This window comes from Heloderma suspectum, chromosome 1 (assembly GCF_057233095.1).
Source record: "Heloderma suspectum isolate Gila_16-S chromosome 1, 16-S_ref, whole genome shotgun sequence".
Lineage (NCBI taxonomy): Eukaryota > Metazoa > Chordata > Lepidosauria > Squamata > Helodermatidae > Heloderma > Heloderma suspectum.
In genome coordinates, this window is record NC_139458.1 from 193,653,470 (window position 1) to 193,660,753 (window position 7,284).

General features: G+C 43.2%; 1 long non-coding RNA gene across 17 annotated transcripts in view; it reads right to left on the minus strand.

Annotated features, from left to right (window-relative positions):
- LOC146358578 (uncharacterized) overlaps positions 1-4,876 on the minus strand; it is a 31,810-nt gene extending 26,934 nt beyond the window's left edge. For 3 of the 17 annotated variants that reach the window (XR_014785086.1, XR_014785081.1, XR_014785059.1), the window contains exons 1-2: positions 4,569-4,769; positions 911-1,054 (exon numbers count right to left, since the gene is read on the minus strand). This is a non-coding gene — a long non-coding RNA (uncharacterized LOC146358578). Of the gene's footprint in view, positions 1-910; positions 1,055-4,568 lie in introns of all 17 variants that reach the window. The other 14 variants (XR_014785077.1, XR_014785083.1, XR_014785082.1 and 11 more) reach the window with 10 other exon arrangements.
- Positions 4,877-7,284: the final 2,408 nt, after the last annotated feature.

The following is a 7,284-nucleotide window of genomic DNA, read 5'->3' on the forward strand; positions in this document are numbered from 1 at the left end:
TGGTTGTGGCAAGAATATTTTTATTTGGAATGCTTCTGGATTATTTGGTCTTTGGCCAAGCCATTTACAGACAATTAATATGGAATGTTTTTGCATTCTGTATATGCTTCAGAGATAGAAGGGAATGGTTTTCCTCCCTTTGCTTCCTGTTGTATCCAGTAACTGACCAAAGTAGACGAAATAGACAAGCTATACAAGAGTGATTTTCTGGTAAACATATCTTTATCAGTTGAAATTTGTGTGTTTAATTTAATGAAAGCGGCAAAGGGTGACTGCAACCTGTTATCTTTGTTTTTGTTTTTTTTTTCCCTTGCAGGTCCAATTTTGAAAATTAATTCAACAAAACTGAATCTTTGGGCATTATAGTTATGGTAACACTTTTTATCCCACTGAGGAAGAGCCTTGGGGTTGAAACACATCCAGGACAGGTTGATGTATATTAGTATAATCTACTATATGATTATTTTGAATCAGGAATGTTAAACAAGCTTTGGAACGGTCCATTTTCCAATTTGGTATAATTTTATAGGGTTTGTCAGATAATTATTTATAACTACTTTTTACATTTTGTATTTCAGATTGGTTATTTTATTAAAATGTATTTAGTGGTAGCTCCATCTTCGTCTTGTGCTTGACAGCCAGCCAGTGAGCAAGCAGAGAGCAGCATCTGCGTCTTCTCCTTCTCACCACCACCACCCTTGTCCGAGCCAGAGCAAGAGGCAAGTGAACAAGCCGGTTGCATATCAAGAAGAGAGGAGACACTCCAGGAAACTTTTGTCAGTGGATCCCCACTGGAGTGTGGGCCCTTAGCAGGTGCCCAACCATGCCTACCCATGACTCCAGGCCTGCCCTTACCTGTTTTTCTTAAATAAACCCTTGGCATCCCAAAGATTTAGAGGTTAATACTCACTAAATGTCTTGCAGAATATGTGTTGGGAGATGCGTAGATGTTCTTCTTCATGGAATTGTATATCAGACTGAGTATACCCAAACCAGCTTTCTTTCTCTTTGCTTCATGAGTATGAAGAGTGTTTGCTTTAGGCCACAATCCTGACTGATAATAACAACAAATAAATATATGCAAGTCTGAAAAAAAATCTATACAGTATTCTAAGAGCAAGAAGTATAAAGCAAGGGGAACATGGAGGGGAGGAGGGGTACAGAGAAGAGTGCCGTAGGTGAACTGTTACATTCTCCCTACTTTCTTCATAAATTGATTTGGACTTGGTATCTGGCAGTGCTTAATTCCTGTCACAGCAGATAGGGGAGAGAAAACCTACAGGCTTAACAATGTGACACCCCAGGATTTATTAGGTGTAACTTTTCCCCAGTTATTCCAACAGACACCATTTTGGGAGACTATGAGACTTGATAAGATGAAGCTTTAGTCAATACTCCAGAAAGCAAACAAGGGCATTAGCAAGAATGGACTACTTTCCACCACAGCTCTAAAAAAAAAAGCACAGGAGTATTTGGAACCCCTCCACGTTCCTCCAAAATTTGTTTTGAATTATCTCTGGAGATGCTGTTTTATAGACACATGCACATTCCCCAGATTCCACATCATTTTGCCTTATAAACCTTTAAAGCTGGAGTAATTACATTACTCACCCACCACGTTTGTTCTTGGCCACCAAAGAATACTTTGGCCTGTATTACACTCTCCATGCCCCCCATGACACCACACAATAGCCTCAGTTCAACAGGAGACACTTCTATTTTTTAAAAAAAAAATCCATTCAAAATTGTAACTGATCTCAAGGCTGTCATTCCACAACCTTGCTCGAAGATAATGGGCCCTTTTCAGAGATGTGACAAAATGGTGGCAGTTTGCATGTACTTCAAAGACAGTGTATGACTTTTAAGAGGAAGTCATCTAATTGTCAAGTGGGCCTGAGCAGTATTTATATAAAACACGTTGGTCCAGGTGATACAATCACCCTTTCAAATGGTAAAAGAGGAGGCATGCACCTGTCCCCACCAACAAATACCTCAGGTAACATGCAATGTACATTCTGAATCACATAGCATGTATAGCAGACTCCACTCATCAGACCTTCCGCTGCACATATGGACAGGGGGTGGGAAGGGCAGCAGGGAACACAATGACTGGGGTGGGCCCAATGGACATGGTCCTTGCTCCCCCACTCGACATGATTATAATCTGAGGTGCTGCCCTGAGGGAGGTTTGGAGGACAGCAACAAGGGAGAGGGCCTTTTCAGTGATGGCCCTCCAACTGTGGAATATTCTTTTCAGTGAGGTTTGCCTGGCACCAACAATGTCATCTTTTTGCCCCCAGATTAAGAAATTTCTCTACTCCCAGCCATTTGGCGACATATGATGGGTTTCTTAATTTAGGAAGCAATCCTATGGCTGCTAGACTGCGACTAGACAGCCATAGGATTTTTCCTTTTCTGGGAAATGAGCTCGGAGCCAGTGTTCCGAGGTCAGTTCCCAGAAACCCAACTCCCTGCCCATCCCCCACCACCTTGTGGATGGCACTGTTCATCCCCAGCTCCATGCTCGTAAGAGCAGTACAGAGCGGTTGAAAAGGGGGCATTCCTGGGCGGGGAGGGTATGGCAGAAGTGCCATTATGATGCTTCCTATGTGCCATCCGGCCTCCCCCCACCCCACTCCACGGTGTCCTGGCTAGACAGCTGAAATCAGCTGTCTAGCCGCAATGCAGGGCAGCCAGAGCACGGAGAAGATCCCCTCCGCGCTCCACCTGCCCTGCATAGGATATTTGGCCACCTCCAAGTTCGGAGGCGGTCGTCTATCCCTATAGGATCGTGACCTTAGTTGTTTTATTGGGACTTGGTATTTTATTGTTAATTGATTTTGGTGTTCAGAATTGTTTCAAATTTTGGTATGTTTTAATCCCTGTAGTAAGACACCTTGAGTCTATTTCTGAGAAAGGTGTCTAAGAAATAATAATAATAATAATAATAATAATAATAATAAAATGCTGTCAGTTAGAACATCCAAATAAGGCTAGACTAGGTTGCTTCCTTCCCTTCTTGTCCCCCAGAATATATGGACATTCTAAGCCACCAGTCAAACTTATTGAAATGACAAGACAAGAGTTTCCATATCTCTGATTCTAATGATCTGGCTTCCCAGTAATGACAATAGGTCTTTGCTTGCTCTGAATATTTTCACCCTTTCACTCTAACACACGGTGTCTGTTTTGAGTCAGCGTGATACATTATTTCCAGTCACCCCTTTGCAGTATTATCATAAAGAGCATCTTAAGCTCCCCTTTTCATCAATATAAAGCTGCTCTTTAAAAATCTTGTGTAACCTCGAGGATAGTAACAGCAACTCGTCAAATATCTCCTAACTATTGGGATGGAGCTCAAAGGGGCTTTTTGTGCCTCATAATGGATGGCAAAGTACTTTTTCTTTCAGGATTTCCCTCCCCCCCCCCCCGCAACTGAAAGTCCACTAGTCCGCTGAGAACCATCAGTTCAAAGCTGATTTTATGGGAAATGGAAGATTGGCTAGCCACAAGATAATTTGTCTCGCTGGTTTCTCCTTTTAGAGAGATAGTCTTTTAGTTTAGGGATTAAAAAATGAGTTACAGCCAGCCAGGGCACAGCATGATAACAGCCGGGGGGTATTCCATTTCCTTCACTAGGAAAGTGGTGGCAGGACTGTGTTCCATTCAATATTTTAATACACAATTCAGCCCTGTGCTATGCATGTTTATTTAGAATTGCCCTGCTGAGTTTAAAGAGGTTCAGAACTACCCTAAACATTGTTTTCTGACATTTCCATATGGTTTTTCCCACGTACACACATGGCCATATGGTGAAGCAGGTTTACTGCAGGAATCCAGTTCATCACATAGTGAGTGTCCCTGTCCTCATTACATCTGTCCATTACATTATGAATTGGGGCCTGGGGAAACTCATAATTTCAAGGCCCCAAATGGCACAGTAAGTTCTGTTTGATGCTATCACCCTGGGGGAGTCGGAATGTGTCTCTGGAATGCTGTTATCATAACTATCGGCAATGTGTAAGTGAGCTCCTTCTTCCAAGTAAATGGAATTGCAGCCTTAGAATAAAACAATCTTAGGGTGTAATGCTATGCACATTCAGATGGAAAGAAGGCCTACAGTGCCCAGCATTCCCCAGCCAGCCATGCTGGTTGGAGTGCTGGGAGCTGTAAGACTCTTTTCCATCTGCACATGTATCAGATTGCACCTTAAACTGGGCTTTGTGTTTCTTTTATTGACTTTTAACACTGCTGCAGTACCTTCAAGGTTCCTATAAGCAGTTCCAAGGACAGAATTAGATGTTACGTTTGACACAGGGATGCCACCAAAACTCTCACCAAATATTAGGGGTGGGGGTGGGGAAGAGCACCATTGGTGCTGGATCAGAATTAGTGCTATTTTAGTGCTTAGAACTAAATCTCTCTCTCTCTCTCTCTCTCTCTCTCCCCCTCTCTCTCTCTGTATGTTGGTTGTCAGTAAAGGCAGAAAAAAAGAAGTAATTTGTTTTTTTCTTCTTCTTCAAGGCTTGTGGTTTGGCTATAAAGTACTATGAACCAAATGTTCTTACCATTGTTTTTGAAGAGCTCAGAAGCATTTGCGTTGCTCATCACCTCCACTGCCCTGAAAGTCAAAACAAACCATTTCGAGTGCTGAGGGGAAGGAAATGACATGTCTCCTTGCTTCTGCAGCAGGTGTTTTCATAACCCAGCGTACAGGACTTTCATTGCCATACTAATGTGCTCTGGAGATAAGGAAGACTGTCCTATCGCGTGCACTGAGACGCTACTAACGGTCACTTTTAACGGCCCACAAACCACCGCTAAGCATTTTCCCACCATTAGAAGTAAACAGAGGGCATCTTATCTGAGCCTGCCAGGTTTTACTCCCCAACATCCACCCTCCATAAAGCCAGGCTTTCCAGCAAACGGTGAATTCATAATTAAAACAGTAGGAGTGGTAGTTCACGATAAAAAAGCAGTATCCCACCTGGTGACCTCCAGATGTTCAGCTTCCATCAGACAGCATGGCCAATTGTTGGGAATGCTGGGAGTTCTCATTCAAAACAACTGAAGGGCGCCAGGTTGGGGAAGGCCCGTGTAGTCCTTCAAAACAAGTGAGTTGTTGTTGTTGTTCAGTCATTCAGTCTTGTCCGACTCTTCGTGACCCCATGGACCATAGCACGCCAGGCCTTCCTGTCCTGCGCTCTCTCCCGGAGCGTGCTCAAGTCCATATTCATTGCGTTGGTGATGCTATCTAGCCAACTCATCCTCTGCCGTCCCCTTCTCCTTTTGCCTTCAGCCTTTCCCAGCATCAGGGTCTTTTCCAGGGAGTTTTCTCTTCGCATTAGGTGGCCAAAATATTTGAGCTTCAGCTTCAGTATCTGTCCTTCCAATGAGCGCTCAGGGTTGATTTCCTTTAGGATGGACTGATTTGACCTCCTTGCAGTCCAGGGGACTCGTGAGACCTGCAACCAAATGTTGCATGTGGAGTGCTCACGTTCAGTGTTCTAGTCACCCAGCCAGCCACTCATGACCTCTTCCAGGATATTCCATTCCAAGGTCCCTTCCCCTACCACTACAGTCAGCATTCTCTGCCCACTGAGCATGCTCAGTCCTCAGTGGGATGTAAGTTTTTTTCCCCCTCCTGAACATTTTCTGCTGATCAAGCATTTTCCCCAAGTCTACTGACATTTCCCTCTTGTGCATGGATGGTGCCATTTTGGCTACATAAGTAACAGCACTTGGAGGACTGAGTTCAGCAACAACAGAATGGTATCTTTGCAGGGTCTGAAGTGTAAGACATCATCTGTACTAAAACCTATTGCTAAAATCTGACAGGGTGCTGCTCCTGAACAGTTTGGATTCATAGTGACCAGGATCAACACGGTGGCAGCTATTTTTCAAAGCCAAGTTCCAAGGGGAGAAATTGCAACTCTAAGAGCTTTTCTACACAAGGCTGTATCTACTTTTGGTTTTGTTGCAGGATTGAGATCCAAGCTCTACACAAAGAGCTTCTCCTTTCCTGCTTTTCCACTACATAACCTCTAGGTAACTTGTGCTATAGCAGAATGTCACAATTATATAAGCTGGAAAATAGCTTTTCTTTCACTTTTAGAAATAAAGCCCCATTTTCCCCACTCAAAAAAATCCCAGGGAAGTGCTGTTAAAAAACAGACATGAAACTGGAGGACCATGACATTGTCTAAAGAACCTGTAAACAACCGTGAGTAAGGAATAAATGCACACAGTAAATGCCTCATGTAGAATAGCTCTAACTATGGTCTAAATTCTGGATGTGACCCTATGGGGGCAGGGGAAGGGAATGGGGTGGGGTGGGATGAACAGTGAAAAATTAGAGAGCCAGGATAGTACAGTGGTTAAAATGTCAAACTAGAACCAGGCAGGCCAAGGTTCAAATCCTAGTCATTCATGAAGCTCACTGGATGACTTTGGGCCAGTTACTGTCTCTCAGCCTAACCAGAGGTCTGGATAAAATGTGTGTATGTGTGGTGGGGGGAAACTTATACATTGCCTTGGAGGAAGGGCAGGATATCAGTGTAAACTATGAAACCTCCTTCTTCTTCTTCTTCTTCATCATCATCAGGCATCCATAATAAAGGTAATGAGAATGTGTTATTTATGCCATCTAGCACAGTATTGTGAAGCTGTATAAAGAGTAACCAGGAACAGCGAATAATTTGATGTACATTAAATTTCCATGGCTATTGTTTCTCATGATGGGTCGCCAGTTTTTGGTTTTAAAATAACCCAGTCTTGTGGATGGGGCCAGGAGATGGAACCATGGAGGAATCTAGGCAAAATTTTGGCCAGTCAGGTGAACAACTTGGCAGAATTTGGCAGGTCATAGGTGTGGGGGGGGCATTGGGGATGGGGATGCAAGGCTGGCAGTTTTCAGACCACAACATTCTGGCTGGCTGGCTGCCAGATGGACTACTAGAAGAATTGCCTGACTAACAACTGATAGAATCTGACTCATGGATTCCAAATATTTATTTTAGAATCATGTGTGGCTTTAACGTTTGTTGTTACCATTCTTTTGAAAATGCCCATAGCTTTCTGTGTTTCATGTCTAATGGTTATTTTTTCCCTATCATCGTCATCATAATTATTTTTTAAAAAAGTAAAGCAAAACATAATAATGTGCGTTGTGTACCTCTATGCAAACAGTACACAGAGAGCTATTTCAGGGACCTTGCTTCCCTTTCGCTCTGCTTCAGTAACCCAGCTTCATTTACACATATTGTACAAGAGAAGCATTTGCAA